General features: G+C 44.0%; 1 long non-coding RNA gene across 1 annotated transcript in view; it reads right to left on the reverse strand.

Annotated features, from left to right (window-relative positions):
• Positions 1–18,104, reverse strand: part of LOC311522895 — a 77,574-nt gene extending 59,470 nt beyond the window's left edge. Inside the window, exon 1 of the long non-coding RNA XR_014712209.1 lies at positions 18,027–18,104. This is a non-coding gene — a long non-coding RNA (uncharacterized lncRNA). The remainder of the gene's footprint in view (positions 1–18,026) is intronic.
• Between the last annotated feature and the right edge of the window lie 1,988 nt (positions 18,105–20,092).

The raw sequence follows: 20,092 nt of genomic DNA on the forward strand, positions 1-20,092 counted from the left end.
CTGGACTTTGAATGAAAAACATGTTTAAAGAAGATAAGAAATGTTGACAGTAAAGAATCATAGCGTGCTCTCCAAACTCCCCTCCCCAAATAGCTTAAGGGGATAACATACACTGACTTACAACATTGAAATATAAGATGAAGGATTGTTCAATGGTAAGATTAAAAGCTTTGTTAGCTGTATTTTAATGATTTGCAATTATGAATAATGAATTAATACAGATAAGGTAACACTTAGGCCAAGGTCTTGCTGGCAGAAATGTGGTTTTGCCAATTCTTTTACACAGAATTGCTGATCTGCTTAAAATGTTGTTACTGCTGACAGAACAAAGGTAATAGATTGTGTTAGGAGATGCAAGTAAAAGCTACACAAACATGCAATGATAAATTTTAAAAATCCCTTTTCTGGGAAGGCTCAAAAACTGGAGAAACACCAGACCAGAAACTGAAAGATAGGGCTGAAGAATCAGACCAAGGGATCAGAGAAGGCAATGACTATCATGGACTTCCCAGTGCCCCAGAATGTTGTAATTTGGGCTCGTTTACCAATTCTACCTTGTCTATTATTATTTGTCTTTTATAAATATGTGTTCAGACATTATAAGTGACAATAATTCTGTCTGGAATTGTATAAATAAAGGCAAAAATCGATTAAGCCTAAATTGTGTGAGCAATGACTCAGTTTCCCAAGTTTTACCCCCAACAGATCAGAGGTAAAAAAATTTGGATCTGGATCCTGGTGCAGATTCCAAAACCCCACCTAGCAAAGTATAAGGGCATATGCAGCTGGGTTGTTTTTTTTTTTTTTCAGGTTCAACTCAGTTATGGTGGAGTTCTAAAGGGGAAACACAAAAGGGAAAAAAATGGGTTGGGCCCTTTTGCTTTTCTACAGTTCGGCTTTGGCAAAATTCAATTTTTATTTTAATAATTTCAACAGCTATAGATGATTATTTGTAAGCATTTCCCCCCCGATTTTTATCAGTTTAAAGCTTTATAATGTTTAAAACATGAATTGTCAACATCACGTGTCAAAGGAAATATCTTTAAATCAAACTTATAAGTGGTTCTCAAACAGCAATTTTTTACTTTGCCTTTCTGAATATTTTTATTATAGATGGACATTTTTTGTCCATTTGTGTGTGTACAGGGAAATAGATGTTTACTGACATTTACCAATAAACATCTAATCCTGCCTATATGAGTCTTGCGATTGACTTCGGAGGACTTTGAATCAAACTGTTAGAAAGGAAAGTATCAATATCCTGATTTTTACAGATTGGGACATTGGAGGTATAGAAAAGTGAAATGACTTTCCCAAGGTCACACAGCAAGTGGGGAGCAGACCTCAGAATAGAATGGAGGTCTTCCCACTCGCACCCTAGCATCCTGAACCCTGGGCTCATTTCTTATCTAGATTATATTGAGATAAAAAACATCTCATGTTATTTTATGCTTTCACACACATGAAAATATAGGATGGAGTTACAGCCCCAACTGGCAAACACGACCCAGTTGTATCCATGGGAAAATTCGTGCTGGTCTGTACTGCTCTTGCTAGTAAACATCTGCAGGATCAAGCCCTTAGTTTGCCCTTTGGTTGTGTTGTCTTTTCATGATCTCCAGCTGATCAGTGCGTAGCATCCATCAAGCACTGGATTGCAGGGAACCAGGTTGCAAGGCACCATTTTATCCAAGTTTTCTACTTCACAGCTTGAGCAACTGGTGGAGCAACTGCATTGCTGAAATGCTCTACACTGAAAGCAAAGCTAATCCAATTAAAATGGGTCATTCCCATACAATTATAACTCATCTACATGAAAAGCAGCTGTTAGAGAAATTCTCTGACAGTTTAAACCTCCGTAAATTGTATCTTTAACTTCAAAACTTGCCAATTTGCATTTCTTCTTTTATCACCTTTGTTTCACTTCAGTCCTGAATGTCAAGCGATGAAAGGATTATCTAAGTATCAGATTGTATGGATGCTCACAAACTATACTCTGATACTGCTTCTCTAATCCTTTGAGAGACTTTGCATTTTTAACTGAAACTGAACTGTATTATATTAACAGCCAGTGTTTCCCAGCATTCAGAAATCCTATTCTTACATCAGCTATAAGGCTGCAATCTACTCAGTTTTACTCTATGAAGATTCAACCCAAGTTTGTGAAGCACTAGTTCCCCTGTACACATTCATAAATTGCCACAAAACTTCACTTTGGAAGAGGAGCCAAAGCAGTAGAATGACTACAATGGATGAGCTCATGCCCTGCTTTGTAACAAGCACTGCATTGTTCATGCCTTTGGAGATTGGAGTTTTGTGAATGGCTGGGAATATATTGAGGTTTTGGGGTCAGATGATGTAGGAGTAAGAACTGAGCTTTAGAATATTTAAATGATCTTTTCAATGATCAGACAGGGAAGTTAACAAGTAGATTTTTACAAACACAGGGAGAAAATGACTGAATACTCCTGTATTAAACTCTGTTGCAGGCCCCATTTTCTTCTTGCAATGAATTATATTTGCATATGTACTAAATACACACCCTTTGGGCCTGATCTTGCTCACATTGAAGTCAATGACAAGATTCTGGATTCAATAGCAGCAGGACTGGCCTGTTCATTACATGGCTGTTATTGAAAGTGAAATCTACAGAGAGATTATCAGGAAGGACAATCATAATATCTGCAATAGAATTTGTACATTGCTGTCAATGGTACCTTGTCACAGTGCTAGTTTGTAGTCATTATCTTGTGTTGTCCTTTGCTTTACCACAATACATCAAGTTCCAGGATTTCTTGCTATTTTACAGTGACTTTCTGTGGTGCTGATCAGCAGTTCTTTAATGTGGTCATTCCACTTATCCACTACCGTCCCTTCAACTTGATTGCAATAACAGTCATGCAGGACAGTAGCTAATAACTACTTTTATGTACAAGCAGTAGATCCTCCACTGCTAAAGCAAAGAAATTCAGTGGAAAGGCACTTCAAATGCTGTGTTCGGGTCTATACATTTAATCCTAGAAAAGTGCTGGAGCAAGTTGTGATATTTTTTTAAAAAAACAAAAAAGAACAAGGGAACGAAATTCTTCCTAAATTGAAAGCTCATACAGCACAAGAGAGGAAGACTGTAAAAAATAAAGTTACATCGCCAAAAAAATTAAGAAGGGATTATTTTGAGATCAACTAGATGACAGGAGAATATTACATTAAAAAAAGAGATGCCAAAAAGTGCTATTTTAACTGCAGAAAATGCGTAGAAGAACGAGGATGTTAAGGCAAAACTGTTAGAGTATATAATAAACAATTAAGCAAGGGCACATCAAGAAAACAGTGAGTTAATGTGCCTTCTTCTTTTCCCCCTAGGATTTTGAAACACTGAAATAAATGTAACAACTGTCTGAGTAATTATAGTTTCATGGAAATGTACATGAAGGAGTGCTACCCTTAAATTAATCATTATTCATCTGGTTTAGGTTGTGTTATTGGATGGAAGGAATTTCCTCAAACACCTTGAAAGTTTTAATTAACACCTCAGCTGAACTATATGCTGAGACTGCCACCTTGTGGCATAATGCTGTCTTTTTTCTTCCCTTCTTAAAAATTTCCATGATCCTCCATCCTCACATCTTCACTGTTGAACTAAGAAAAAAATACTCTTTATTTCAATCATTAAAATGTATTTATCTAGACAGGAGTATCTCTGGTGTCATATTACTATGAGCTGTGATAGTGTCAGACTTAATAAATTAAGCGGATTGCTCTGGGTCAGTACTTTAATGGGAAACTTCTAGGGACAAATGTGCTCCAGTAGTGATTAAGTAGGCACAATGCTTGGAAATGCTTATTGTTGATTGGATGAGATAGGAAAGTGAGGCCCTGGTGCCATGTGGTCATTCAGAATCCCACATCATTTTCACAAGAGTAAGAGGTAACCCTGGTGTCTCGAATACCTCACAATTTGGATAATGTTCCATTCTACCTAATATTTCTCTAGAGTTTCAAATGGAGAAGGACTTGTTCTTGTGCAGTGTTGCTGTATGAGGTATTTTAAATACACCATGCTGCTCCCCAGCTCTGGCTGAATTTTGTTAATGTTATATAGAGAACATGAGATTGGGTCTGACTTCTGCAGAGAGGGCACAAGGAGTCTCTTCCTTCCTGTGTCAGGAATGATGGTAGTCCTGAGAGCAAAGTCATTCCCGGTTCTCCTCCCCCCCTCCCCGCAGCATCATTGCATGCTCTAGCCCCCATAAAGCAGCAGTAAAGAGGTGGTCCCATGGTCCAAACTTTCTCTGCACCAACCAGCAGAGATTGCTGGCCTCAGGGGAGAATGCTTGCTCCACCCTTTAAGGGATGTAGCAGTGGGCACGCTCCTATGGGAGGTCTGAGAGGCAAAATGGAGAGGGCGAGATCCTGGACCCCCTGTAGTCAATGGCAAAACTCCCACTGAGTTCATGGGGATGGGACTTTTCCTTATTTACCTCACAAGCCTCCTAAAGAGCATGGTTCTAGTTCTACTTTAACCCCCTCATGGGCCAGTGTCTAACAGACACAATTTAGCCCATGGTTTGGCTCTCTAGATGAAAGAGGCAAAAGCAATGTCAATCATTGTTTATTCCAGAGAGACTGATAAACTAGCTAATGTATCAAATGATAGTAGTTATGGAATATTTCTTTGATTATTTAAATTATAAACTGTTGGGTGTAAAGGCAATGGTGAAGCACAGTAAATTATCATTTTATCCTTCCCAAAAGGGATGGGGATGAAATTGGTGGATTTGTTTATCTTAAAAGTTGAACCATTTTATTTAGTTAATTTTTAGAACATACAGTAACAGGACAGCAGAGGAGCAAAAGTGAACCCCCCCCTTACCTCCTTCACCTTCAAAGAGGAAGCAGAGAAGGAAGTAGAGGTCTGTAGTAAATATTCATTAAATAGGGAACCAACGTTAAATACAGTAACTCTGAACAGACCGCTTATGTAAGGATTTTTAACGGCAAAATGTGGATCTCTCTAGGATCTCATTATGCAGGTCATCATTACACAGCCCTCATTTCAGAGTTCCATATTTTATACAAAGAATTAGGAGAGCCAATTTTCTTCAGATGTAATCCAGTGGCTAGGGCTCCCAAGTGTCATGCTGGGCAAAATTTTCCAGCCAAACAGTTTATGCCAAAAAATGCAGTTTTGGTCAAGTGAAACTATTTGCGAATTTGATCTGATTAGTTTCAACTGGGAAAATGTATTCCTGGTCAGCAAAGTGGGTGGGAGTCTGTCCCTTATAACATTTAGCACCATACTGACCATCATTTTCAAATTAATTTCAGAGAGATTGAGTGAGTGGCATTGTGTCCTGTCATACAGGATTGTAGTGCCATTCACGTTTGGCCCCGCCAAAAAGCAGTCATGTTATGGACCCAGGTGTCCCCTACTTCCTGCTCCGCAGCCTCTGCTGATGTGCAGCATGGCTGATGCATATGATTCTGAGTAATGTTGTTATATTTTTTAATTTGGCATAAATTGATGCTTTTTGTTATTTTTATGCAGGAGGTAACACTATTAAATCGGGCTTTTTTTGTTGAAAACAGGAGTCTCCCAGACATATCAGAAGATTTGGTCAGTATGTTCATCACAATGGTTAGGACGCTTGCCCGGAATGTGAAAGACCCAGGTTTGAATACCCATGTTAGTGCAGGGACTTGAACTAAGATGTCCCCATTATAACGTGGGCATCGTGCCTATGGGCTATAGATTATTCTGGAGTAGGGGGAATTTCATACTTTCCTTTTGACACTGTTCCCCTTTGTAGAACTGTGTAAATATTCATTGGGCCAAAGAAAGAAAATGACTCTTTCGTGCCGTGGTTAAGACCAAAATGAAGTTGACCTAACTTACATTGGCATACAGTCAACGCAGTAATTACATCACTTTGCTCCTTATGGCAACAGGGAGCATCCTCACCAGGAGTGCTTGCACCTATTGTACTGTCAGTGTGGGGCATTGTGGGAGGGTTTCTGAAAGCCAGAAACAGTCAACGTAAGCAACCAGTGTCTACACTGACACTGCATCGACCTAACGACATCAACATTGACTCATGTAAAGGTGGAGTTATTAAGTCAGGATAGCAGAAAGTTCTGTCAGCAGGAGCAAAATTTTAGTGTAGACACTTACATAGTTAGGTCAATGTAAGCTGCTTTGCATCAACCTAACTCTGTAGTGTAGACAAGGCCTAGGGCAAACATCTGGGGGGTAGAAGATTTGGATTCAAATCCCTTCTCTGAATCAAATAGAGAAGAAATTTTAATCCGCATCTCCTACCTCCCAAGTGACTACACAGAATTATAGAAAAGTAGGGCTTTTTTTGCAACAGCATCACATTGTTGGCTCATATTCAATTTGTGATCCACTATAAACCTCTGATCCTCTTTTGCAGCACTATTGCCTAACCAGTTATTCCCCATTTTTTAGTTCTGCATTTGATTTTTCTTTCCTAAGCATAGTGCTTTGTACTTGTCTTTATTGAATTTTATCTTGTTGTTTATCTTATCATTCAATGGGTTGTGTACCCACCTTATAGACCACATTTCTGTAGCTTCCCCAGTAACCCTGTCAAAGAAGTAAATTAGGTTCGCTTGGCATAAGTTATTGTTGACAAATGCATGTCAGTTATGACTTATAACCTTATTATTCTCTAGGTGTTTCTAAATTGCTTGTTTAATAATTTGTTCCAGTCTCTTTCCGGTTATTGAAGTCTGGCTGACTGGTGTATAGTTCCCTGGTCCTCTTTGTTCCCTGAAGGGTTCATGTTTAGTTATTCCACCTGGAAACAGTCAGGGCACACCCTGACTGTTTTGTAGAAGCAATGCACACATTGCTCTATTCAAGGACAAGGACTAGATATGAACCATGAGAAGTTGATTAAAAGACAGTGACCGTGGGAAGCTTTCTTAGCCTGCGATCAAGGCCTGAGAACCAGCATTGTAGTAGATAAAAGTTGGTAAACAATTATATTAATTAACATCATACATTCCTTTGTGTGTCTTTTTGTGGTAGAAGTACGTAATGCATAGGGGGGAGAAATATAATAAAAGGGGAAATTGGAAAGCTGGGGGCAGCAGCCCATTTCAGCTGACCAGCCTGCTTGCTTGCATAAAGCTGTGTTCTGTCTCATCATTGAACTGCCACAACTGGCGCCCAACGTGGGGCCCTCAGCACTCACCTCGCCCGGCAAGGGTTTCAGACGCGTCACTCATCCGCTTCGTGGATCCCGGTGAGTATTTTTCATTGTGGTAAGTATGGGAAGCTCCCTCTCTGCTTTGCAAGTGCAACACCGCAATGAGCTACAGTATTTGCTGCGTAAGGCTCAGCATGACTGCCCCGCTCGAGCACTCACTCTCCTGCTACAGGAGGTGTGTGCCCAGTGCCCGTGGTACCCTGAAGCCGGAACCCTTAAGCTAGCGGACTGGGAGCGATTGGGCCAGACATTGCACAAAGAGCCTCAGGCGCCCGTGCAGGCTTTACATGCCTGGCACCTCTGCCGCAACGCTATACTGCGTGTCGCCTCGGACAGGCCCTCGCCACGCCCGTCGGCTCCTGCAGCCATCCCCCCTTCTACCGATGCAACACAGCATGTCGCCTCGGAAAGGCCCTCTCCCGCGCCAACAGAGGGGCTGCCGATCCCACCACCCCCATCCGCTCCTGCAGCCATCCCTCCCCCTGCTTCGCCCCCAGTGCCTCTATTACCACCTCCTCCCTGGCCTTCCCCACCGGAGCCGGTGTGTGATCACCCTCCCTCCGTGGGGCCCCATGCTTCGGGGCCCCCCGGAGGGTCGTCCGCGTCTGCTCAGCGGCTTTCGCTGGTGCAACAAATGGTTCACGCAGCGAAGACTCACTCAGATATTACAGCGGAGGAGCTGGCTGATCTGGTCTCAGTTTGTCCAGTGACCTGGCAGAATGATGACCAGGGCAACCCCGTTGGAACCTGGGTCACTTTGCCTTACTCGGTGATTAGAGAGGTAAAGAAAGCAATTCGTGAGTTCGGCCTGACTAGCACCTTTGTGCGTGGTCTCATTGAAGGGATAGGTACTGGGTACTCCCTAATCCCTGAAGATTGGAAATCGCTGTTGTGCATGATGTTAACACCCAGTCAGTATGTTATTTGGATTAGTGAGAATCGGCAGATGGCGGAACACCAAGCCCAGGTATATAGAGAGCAAGGTATCATTTATGAGCATTTGGCAGGGGAGGGCCAGTTTGCTACTGTTGAGATGCAGTCTCAACTCCCTCAGGCCATCTTCCCCATTATTTCCACCTGCGCCCAGCATGCTTTCCGGAAGGTCCCGGATTCAGGCAAGCCTACCAAAAGCTTTGTCAGTATCCGTCAGGGTGCATCAGAGTCCTTTCTGGATTTTACCAACAGATTGCAGGAGGCTATCCTCCGACAGGTGGATAACACTGAGGCAGCTCAAAAGATCCTGTTAAAACTGGCGGTTGAAAATGCAAACGAGGATTGCCGCCGTGCTCTCCAGACGGCGCAAGCCTCTGACATTTTAGAGCTCTCAGATATGCTGCGGGCGTGCCAGAACATCGGCACACAAGCCCATAAGGCTGGAGTTCTGGCTGCCGCCCTGAGAAAAACCAGGAAGGAGGGGAAGCGTTGTTACCGCTGTGGTAAGGAGGGTCACTTTCAGCAGGAGTGCCACTCATCAAAGGCACCCGCCCAACCCTCAAAGAAGTGCCCCAAGTGTCGGAAAGGTTATCACTGAGCTAATCAGTGTCATAGCGGGTCGGGAAACCGTGCGACGGGTCCCCCCCGAACCCAGGGCCAAACGGGGGTGTTTCCCACTCATACAACCGTTCCTCTGCCTTAAAATCCGTAGACTCTATGAGGGCGGCGACTGCTGGAAGTGCAGGGCTTGATTTGATCATGCAGGAGGACACTGATTTTCGGCTGCCAGGGGAGGTCTGCGCCATACCTACACAGGTGACGGGACCTCTCCCTGCCGGCTTTGTGGGTCTCGTTCTCCCTCGCTCACATGCTGGGAAACAGGGCTTTTTTGTCATTCCAGGGGTCATTGATGCCGATTGCACCGGCATTATTAAGGTTCAGGTGTGGACTCATCTTCCACACTCGCTCCCGCGTGGACGGTCAATTGCACAATTGATTTTAGTCCCCTATCAGGTGCAGCTGCAGAGGATCGAACTCGGGGCGGAGGCAGCTTTGGATCAACGTTGTCTCACTCGCCATCTCACAGCACGTCCTCTCCACTTGTTGCTCTGACGATGTCAGTCCGCCTCTCGAAACCTCAGTTAACACTTCTCTTAAATGATGTTCCTTTTACAGGGCTGGTGGACACTGGAGCTGACGTTATGGTGATTCGTGATCCGGAGTGGCCGGTCAGTTGGCCTATGGTTCCTTCTAAAGAGTTGTGGGGGATGGGGGGTAGTAAACCCGGGCGCCAGAGTTTGTCTTGGGTCACAGTCTCTAAACCGGGAGGCCGTACCTCCACTAGGGAGCACAAAAGGGCTACTATCCGCCCTTTTGTGCTCCCTGTCCACCTCAATATTTGGGGCCATGATTTACTTACAAAGCTGGACACCACCCTCGATATTAATATCTGATGGCCCAAAACCCTCCCTCACCCACCGTGCCCTCCGCATTACCCTTGGTATGGCAATCCTTAGAGCCCGTATGGATTGACCAGTGGCCCCTCCCTCTAGAAAAGCTGAAAGCGGTTCATTCGCTTGTGCAGCAGCATTTGCAAGCACAGCGACTGGAGAGCTCCACTAGTCCCTGGACCCCCCCGGTGTTCGTTATCAAGAAAAAATCTGGAGCTTGGCGGCTGTTACATGATTTAAGGGAAATAAATAAACGCATCCAACCTATGGGCCCCTTGCAGTTTGGCTTACCAAATCCAAATTTAATTCCTCAAACCGATCAGCTTTGTGTGTTAGATTTAAAAGATTGTTTTTTCACCATCCCGCTTTGCCCACAAGATCGCGAAAAATTTGCGTTTACGGTGCCACAATATAATAATCAGCAACCCTCTCAAAGGTATCAGTGGAAGGTCTTGCCCCAGGGAATGCAAAATAGTCCAACCTTGTGTCAGCTTTTTGTGGATCGGGCCCTCGCCCCTTTCCGTGCCCGGTACCCTACGCTACAGGTCTACCATTATATGGATGACATTTTGCTTAGTGGTCCCCAGGTCACGGCACAACACCTTGAATCTTTGTCTCAGATTCTCGGCCAAAATGGCCTGTTAGTGGCACCAGAAAAAATCCAACGCTCTTATCCCTACCACTACCTCGGACATAAGGTTTTACAAACCTGTGCTGCTCCGGTTCGTCCGGAATTAATTCTACCTCAACCCCTAACCCTTGTTAAATTACAACAGATTTTGGGTCATTTAAATTGGATTCGGCCCTACTTTCGTCTCCCCACCTCAATGCTGCAGCCGTTGTTCGAGCTCCTACGTGGAGCCCGGGCACCGGATGCAGTTATTGCCATCACTGAGGAGCACATTGCCTGCATTCGACAGATCAATGCAGCATTGAGTCAGCAGTTTGTGGACAGACTCCCAGAGGTCCGTCCCCTACGGTTGGTTCTTCTTGCCACCCCTCATACGCCCACTGCGGCTCTGTTTGTACCCCGTACGGACACAGCCATCTCTATCATAGAGTGGCTATACCTCTCATCCACTCCTCCTCGGAACATTTATCCATATTTAGATGCCCTGTCTGATCTTGTTCGTAAAGCCCGCCACCGTGCAGTGCAACTCACTGGCACTGATTTAGTTGCCATTGTGTTCCCCTTGTCCCGTAGTGAATTTGATTCTTTGTGCCACACCTCCTTGGCCTGGCAGGTTGCTCTTTGTGATTATGTGGGAGAGATTTCTTATAATCCCCCAAAAGATCCTCGGTTGGTAATTACCCAAAAGGTGCCCCTAATTGTCCATTGTCTTAGCCACTCTCAACCCATTGTTTCCGCTGTCACTCTTTTTACTGATGGCTCTCCACACCGAGGTGTAGTCACTTATCAATTGGGTAAACCCCCTCGTTGGCATTCTCGTTTTACACTGCCTCAGCGTTCCGCACAGCGTTCAGAATTGGCTGCTGTTATTTTGGCCTTTCAACTTTTTGCTGATTGTCCCTTTAATTTAATTGTGGATACCCATTATGTTTATCAGGTAATTGATCATTTACCCCTTGCCCTCATTACCCCTCAGGTTGATGCGGACCTCCTTCGCCTGTTTTTGTCTTTGCAGTATCTCATTGCCACTCGTCATTTCCCTTATTTTGTTGTTCATATTCGCAGTCATACCCCTCTGCCTGGGCCACTCACTGAGGGCAATGCGCGCGCCGATTGCGCGTTGCGTGGTCAGGTAAATTCCTTTTTTCTGACCCCATTGAAAGCCAGGCCTTTTCTCATCAGTCTGCCTCTGTTTTGGCCCGGCAGTTTCACATTCCTGCTGATCACACACATTCCATTGTTCGTTCCTGCCCCCACTGTGCCGCTGCTGCCCCTACCTTTTCTTATGCCGTTAACCCCAGAGGCACTGCAGCGAATCAGCTGTGGCAAAGGGATGTCACTCACGTGCCACAATTCCACCCCTATTCGTTTTTACACGTTTCCGTTGATACTTATTCGGGGTTCCTTTGGGCAACCCCACAGCGTGGGGAAGCCACTCCCAAAGTTATTCACCATTTGCTGGCCTGCTTTTCTGTTATGGGTCGCCCAAGCCAGATTAAAACGGATAATGCCCCAGCCTACTGCTCCACAGCCCTCTCCACCTTTTGTGCCCGATGGGACGTCCATCTTAAACACGGGATCCCTTATAATTCCACGGGCCAAGCCATTGTTGAACGTGCCAATCGCAAGCTCAAAACCTTGCTTGATAAACAATTAAAACAAGGGGAGCTGCGTCTCCGAACCTTAGGAGACATTCAACAACAAATGCATATCCTTTTGTTTACTTTAAATAATTTAATGCTGAACGCAGATCAGCAGACCCCTGCGGATCGGCATTTTCACAAATCTGAGGTACTGGAAAGACCGCATGTCTTTTACCATCAGCTGCCCGATCCGCAGTGGCTGGGCCCAGTACCTCTAATCACTTGGGGTCGGGGATATGCTGCTGTGTCTCTTCCTGCAGGACCGTTGTGGGTTCCAGCCCGGTGTGTGCGACCGGCACTGAAACAGCATGGCATGTCACCAGGGGCTGTCGAATCCCATACCAGAGTTTCAGCTGACTTTGGAGGAGACCGCGTTGCCTCCCGAGTCGGCAACGGCGGGACGGAAACGGAGGAGGCGTAGCGTCCCAAGCCGGCCCGTGACATGGGGAGCAGTAAAAGCATTGGTCGCCGCGGCTCAACGAAGACTGGCAGCAGATCAACAACCAGAGGCTCCTGAGACTTTGTGGCGATTCTCGCCCAAATCACTGCTAATTCTGTGATGATTGTATGCCTTTTGTGCCTGCTATTTCCTGTAGGGGTTGGCTCGGGAGCACTTCCCCCATTACGAGCCCGAATGACATATAACATATGGGAAAGATTGGCTTCAATAGCAAATGTTACCCACTTTTGTTTATCTGATTCTGTAGCAGCCGGAGATTTGTTAGGTACATGCCTTATTCCAGTATGTCATCACCCTGAGGAGATAGGGAATGAGACAATGCTCTCTGCTTATGCAAATCTCTCTTCCCAGTACTCTGGCATGGCTAATTGGGGCCAGGCCAACTATACTCTGCCTCACACGGCTATATCCCTCCACACACCGTACCCGGCCGGGGCCGACAATGTCACCTGTACGCGTGTGATTAACTGCACTAGTACAAAGGTGCCCTTGGGCTGTCGAAAAATTTCTCAACCCCTTTTAAATTGTTCCCATGCTGTCAATGTTTCATACAATTATGGCCATATCATCCTACCATCAGGGTGGTTTTTTACTTGCGGTTCACGCACCTTTAGTTATATTCCCGCAAATTTAAGTGATGGCACCCTTTGCTGTCTTAGTAGAATGACGCTTATATTGCCTTTTGCCGGTCAAAAGCGTAGTAGAAGAAGTGTACCCCTTTCAGATAATTGTGTTGCAGATGTTGAGATTTTTAGTCGTGCTGAGTATACTGCTTTAGCGGCCTCTATTGTTAGGGTCCCCACTCTTGCCACTTATACAGCCAGAACTTTAAATACCCTGGCATGCTTTGCAGCAAAGGCAATTAATACAACATCCCAGGCAATTGCCCTACTTAACACAGAGCAACATGAATTAAGGGATGCAATCTTGGATAACAGAGCAGCCATTGATTTTCTGCTCTTAAAACATCACATAGAATCATAGAATAGAATCATAGAATATCAGGGTTGGAAGGGACCCCAGAAGGTCATCTAGTCCAACCCCCTGCTTAAAGCAGGACCAATTCCCAGTTAAATCATCCCAGCCAGGGCTTTGTCAAGCCTGACCTTAAAAACCTCTAAGGAAGGAGATTCTACCACCTCCCTAGGTAACTCATTCCAGTGTTTCACCACCCTCTTAGTGAAAAAGTTTTTCCTAATATCCAATCTAAACCTCCCCCACTGCAACTTGAGACCATTACTCCTCGTTCTGTCATCTGCTACCATTGAGAACAGTCTAGAGCCATCCTCTTTGGAACCCCCTTTCAGGTAGTTGAAAGGAGCTATCAAATCCCCCCTCATTCTTCTCTTCTGCAGGCTAAACAATCCCAGCTCCCTCAGCCTCTCCTCATAAGTCATGTGTTCCAGTCCCCTAATCATTTTTGTTGCCCTTCGCTGGACTCTCTCCAATTTATCCACATCCTTCTTGAAGTGTGGGGCCCAAAACTGGACACAGTACTCCAGATGAGGCCTCACCAATGTCGAATAGAGGGGAACGATCACGTCCCTCGATCTGCTCGCTATGCCCCTTCTTATACATCCCAAAATGCCATTGGCCTTCTTGGCAACAAGGGCACACTGCTGACTCATATCCAGCTTCTCGTCCACTGTCACCCCTAGGTCCTTTTCCGCAGAACTGCTGCCTAGCCATTCGGTCCCTAGTCTGTAGCTGTGCATTGGGTTTTTCCGTCCTAAGTGCAGGACCCTGCACTTATCCTTATTGAACCTCATCAGATTCCTTTTGGCCCAATCTTCCAATTGGTCTAGGTCCTTCTGTATCCTATCCCTCCCCTCCAGCGTATCTACCACTCCTCCCAGTTTAGTATCATCCGCAAATTTGCTGAGAGTGCAATCCACACCATCCTCCAGATCATTTATGAAGATATTGAATAAAACCGGCCCCAGGACCGACCCTTGGGGCACTCCACTTGATACCGGCTGCCAACTAGACATGGAGCCATTGATCACTACCCGTTGAGCCCGACAATCTAGCCAGCTTTCTACCCACCTTATAGTGCATTCATCCAGCCCATACTTCCTTAACTTGGTGACAAGAATACAATGGGAGACCGTGTCAAAAGCTTTGCTAAAGTCAAGAAACAATACATCCACTGCTTTCCCTTCATCCACAGAACCAGTAATCTCATCATAAAAGGCGATTAGATTAGTCAGGCATGACCTTCCCTTGGTGAATCCATGCTGGCTGTTCCTGATCACTTTCCTCTCATGCAAGTGCTTCAGGATTGATTCTTTGAGGACCTGCTCCATGATTTTTCCAGGGACTGAGGTGAGGCTGACTGGCCTGTAGTTCCCAGGATCTTCCTTCTTCCCTTTTTTAAAGATTGGCACTACATTAGCCTTTTTCCAGTCATCCGGGACTTCCCCGGTTCGCCACGAGTTTTCAAAGATAATGGCCAGTGGCTCTGCAATCACAGCCGCCAATTCCTTCAGCACTCTCGGATGCTATAGGCTGTTCCTATAGGAACATAGGCTGTTCCACATTTCGGCATATGTGTGTTTTAATTTAACTGATAATAGTTATTCCATAGAAAGTAGACTGGCCGAATTGGCCAATCTTACGGCACACATACACCAGGATCTGGGGTTTGAGGGCTTTTGGAATTGGCTTACAGGTTGGCTGCCCTCTCTAGAATGGCTGCGACAACTTTTTGGTTATGCTGTATTTGTGATCATTGGGCTTATTTTTTGCTGCTGCTGTGTACAATGTATTCCCTCCTTGCTAAGACTTTGTGGAGATTCGCCCTGGCAAGCTCCCCGAGTTATGTCCTTGTCTGTCTGGGAGTTAAATAGCATGCCAAAGCAAATTGATGGCTACCATGAGATGGCCGAGTATAATTAAACAAAAAACGGGGGGATGAAGGGTTCATGTTTAGTTATTCCACCTGGAAACAGTCAGGGCACACCCTGACTGTTTTGTAGAAGCAATGCACACATTGCTCTATCCAAGGACAAGGACTAGATATGAACCATGAGAAGCTGATTAAAAGACAGTGACCGTGGGAAGCTTTCTTAGCCTGCGATCAAGGCCTGAGAACCAGGATTGTAGTAGATAAAAGTTGGTAAACAAGTATATTAATCAACGTCATACTTTCCTTTGTGTGTCTTTTTGTGGTAGAAGTATGTAATGCATAGGGGGGAGAAATATAATAAAAGGGGAAGGTGGAAAGCTGGGGGCAGCAGCCCATTTCAGCTGACCAGCCTGCTTGCTTGCATAAAGCTGTGTTCTGTCTCATCATTGAACCGCCACAGTTCCCCCTTTTAAAGATAGGAACGACGTTTGCCTCTGCTCCTGCCTTCCTGCACAAATGGCTCTGACACCTCCAGTTTGTAACCACACCTGTGTACTTTGTGTTATATCAACCACTACCTTCTTATAGACCTTGCAGCAATTCTATATACAGTGTCATACAATCATGAGAGTGGGAAGAGAGTTCTCAAAGCAGAAATCTCCCTTTACTCCAGCCCCTGTCTTTTCACATTTCTTTCATGTGCTCTTTTTCTATTCTTACAGTTAATGGGCTAATTATCATCTTAGCTCTCCCCAGCCCAGGCTGATCTAGTAATTAGCCACTCCGTCCCTCAGTCAGGCCCTCTGGGGAGGAGGGGATTGGATTTACAATTGCCAGAGTGCTGATTCAGCTGCTTGTTCTCAGCACTCTGTCACACTGCCCTTCTCCAAGCCTCTGGGACCTTACCTACCCTCCATGAGTTCTTAAAGATAATTGCTAAGGGTTCCAAGATTGCTTCAGCTAGGGTACATTTCATCAGGCCCTGCCGACTTGAATACATCTAACTTATCTAAATATTCTTTAGACTGTTCTTTCCCTATTTTAACTTATGTTCCTTCCCCCTTGTTGTTAATATTAATTGTATTCAGTATCTGGTCACCTTTTATTGAACACTGAAGCAAAATGGGCATCAAACACCTCACTCTTCTTCAAGTCACCATTATTAGCTCTCCTTCCCCAAGATCTTAATTACCAGGCTGTAGAGTTGTTCTCACACTCTCTCATTGGCTCAGGGAATAATTATGTATTTATATAAAGTAGAACAACATGAACAGGAGAGACTGAGAGCAGCATAGCCTAGAGGTAAGGGTGCTCACCTGGCAGGGGGAGAACCAAGTTCAAGTTGCTGCTCTAATAATAAGTAGTTATACACAGCTTCAACAGGAGAGACTGAGAGCAGTCTATCCCAGTATATCCTAGTGATTAGGCTGCCCACCATAGAACTAGTAGAGCTGAGTTCAACTGCCTGTAGACAGTGAATTTAATTTTGCATCTCTCTACAGAAAGGTCAAATGGATCATGAAGCAAGTTTGTAGATGTTTCACCTAGCAGTCATGTTAGTTAGTTCCATCCTGTTAAGAAGTGACCCAGGATGCTTTGGCTGAGGTTAAGCTCTGTGTGTGATCTTTGATTATTCATCCCCTGTAAACTTCACCCATAGACCATTTCCCTCTATCCTTAAAAACCTCCAAATACAGATATAACTTGCCTCTTAATGCAACTCTGCCAAAAACAAAGTTTAAGGGATAGTATGATTCAGTCAATCCCACTGAAAATCCCCACTGACTAGTGGTGACTTTTGCTCACTGACCATGTTACAGTTCTTCTCAGGTACCTTCAGCACACAAAAATCTAAGTCCTCTCAGGGAGAACGCTCACTTCGCACCCTTCAGACCTGGGCCCCTTTTCATTTTCTGACTGCAAAGCCTTTTTATAAATGCAGCTGCAGGTGAGTTCTAGCCTTGCTTCTTGTTGGGGTCTGTATTAACACCTTTTCTGCCTGAATGGTGTGTTGGGTCTCTGACACCATCATAAAGCAAACTTGAGGTTGACATAAATTATGAGTTCCCAAGAAAACTTTTAGAAACTTTGTCCCAGAATTATGATAGGACCTGAGATCCCCTGGTTCAATATTATATTTATCATCATAGTTACCATAATTTTATATAGAGATTTTTAAGATACACATCCTATAACTACAATCACATACATGCACTGGGTATCTTCCAGTTAATGAAGGTTATGTGTTTGGTTACATATTTCAATCCATTGTTTATCAGAGAATTCCTGACCTAGATCCCTTTCCTGCTTGATTTCAGCTTTCAATTTGCCTACCATTATAGTTAGTCATAATAAATTGATATAAATTGCAGTCTTTATACATAATTAAAACTATCTACAACAGCATTGTTCTGTCAGTGCTCAGTATTCATTAATGACTAATAGGACATAAGCATTCCCTTAATTTAAAATGTTACTCAGCAGATTAAGAATATAGGATGCAATATGATGGTCTGTGGGGGGATAACAGCAAAAACTATGCAGCACAATAAGTAGCATATGTGCACACATAGGCAGAGGTACAGTGAGGAGAGACTAGGCGACATTGGTACTCTGCTACGAAGTCATCTTCTGAAGTAGTACTGAGCAGTGTTAAAAAATATGTTGCATTTCACACTACAAATGGCTGCAATTCAGTGGTAAATTAAGTGACCTCTGTATAGTTTCAGCTTCTTTAGTTTTCAAAGAACTTTAGAATACATTGGAAAGAACAGTATTACATAAATGTATATTATTATTGATCATTATCCTATCTCAGCACAAACCTCAGAAATACCTGATTATCCTCTCCCAAGAAGCCTTGGACCTCTGTCTCTCTCTCAAACAGATCCACCTACTTAAACACACTCTGTGCCTGTTTTCCTCCCTCAGCGGCTGTACTTTACACCTGGGAAACCAGTAGTGCAAGGCTCCTGTTAGATTGCATCATTTAGAAAGGTGGCCTGGCCTTCAGCCCTTTTTTGTGTGTGCAACACAGAGGTAACACAGAAAAGTCTAAGAGGAAGAAAGGTTGTTTTAACCCATATAATACTCTTAATGACTATCTGAAGGCCGTGACTGCATTGCATCTTTAACTCTTTCTATGGAGAATTTAATCATGGATGCTTATCCATCAGTGACCCCTAATGTTCAAGACTTTTTGCTGTAACAATATTGAGGTTCTGCTCTATTTGGAAATTAAAGTCCAGTCATTCCACTTTGACATGTACAGATACGCTGGTGTCACCCAGAATACGGCATCTTTAAAACCAGTCACTATGAAAAGCCATCTGGCATTTTCTTCACTGTGTTTCACAGGAGGGGACCCAGGGCTTACTCTAGGTGGCTTGCTCCTCTTTTCATCTGATACTTTGTTTTGGATATCCCTTGAGGCCGTTGGATAAGTGAGGTTCTACTGCAGCACTATTGTAATTATTTGGTATTGTTACTTTTGAAGACAGCTCTTTCTTCAGGCTTATACATTACAATGAGAGCTCTTCTGGTTTTGAGAAGAAGCACTTCATAGACCTGAACATGCACAGGACTCCTGAAGTCAACAGCTAAGTCACTCACCAGACACAAAAGATATATGCCACATATAGAAGTTGTGACATCAGCCCTACACTGAAGAGTTTACAATCCAGGAAATAAGGAAAATAGTGGCATGCATTAATGCAACAAGCTCATTTTACAGCACATTGAACATCTGTAAAATAAAACTACTATGATTCTTAAGAACAATCCAAACTGTTAATCAGTTTATCTCCCACAGAAGGAAGAAGGGCTGAGTTTACCTTGCCAAGATCTAAATCTATAGTTCCAAGGAATGCAGTTATGCCAAATCTGATGCTTAGACCTCTAAACCATTCCCTCCATTTTATAGAAGCTGTTGGACTATCAGTATATGCTCTTCAGAATGCAAGACTAATTGAAGGCCAAAAAACTCCAATGTAGATGTAGACCCTCTATACTAGTTACAAAAGAGCTATTCATTGTCACCATAAATTATTCCAGAGCACATCTCTTTCTATTTTAATTCTGTTGGAGTGGCTGTTGTGATTGCCAAGGATGCCTTAGAGCCATTTTATGCGTTAATGGAAAGAACTGATTTCAGCTATAAATTGAATCCCTTACATCACTAATACTTGTGTTGGCTTGCAAAACTGCTATGTGTCTCAGCTGGAATCACTGGTCCAAAGCTGGCTTGAAAAGCAAGGATAACAGGAAATAGAAACCCTCAGTCAGCTTGCATCAAAATGAATGCTGCCTCCAGCATGGCTATGGCAATTTGTGTTGGCTGACCTCCTCCTTCCCTCAGCGTATGGCTACATGTCTCCCATTCAGACACCAGCAATGTTACTGAAGAACAAAGTATCAACGTAAAAAGTATAACTGGTTACACTGCTATAGGTGTGTAATGGGTCTTACCTGAGGTTCCTCCAAGGAAGAGTTTCGTGTATATCATTTGTTATCATGCCATTCAAGGAAACAGAGCTTGTGTACATATTGTACATAAAGAAATGACACTAAGAAAATATCCTGATTCTGTATCCCCACTTTCCGTTCCAAACAGGAAACTCCAAGGCCCCAAAAATCTCCTACTTCTTGACAATGGGGCACCAGAAAAACACCCAAAAGCCCCAGATATGTTCAAATTAGTGCAGTTCAGCTTATCTGCCTGAGAAGCAAAGAGCTAAGTTCAACCTGTCTGAATTTGAAGGTATGGTGCCAGGCAGTCTGGGTGTTTAAAACCGATGCTTAGATCACTGAGCCAACCCCTCCAGCTGCAATTACTTGATGCTGTGTTTAGCCTAAATAAAACAGAGGTGGTGGTGATTGCTTGGGAAGTATA

Source organism: Lepidochelys olivacea (genome assembly GCF_965140295.1).
Source record: "Lepidochelys olivacea isolate rLepOli2 genome assembly, chromosome: 6".
In the NCBI taxonomy this organism is placed as follows: Eukaryota; Metazoa; Chordata; order Testudines; family Cheloniidae; genus Lepidochelys; species Lepidochelys olivacea.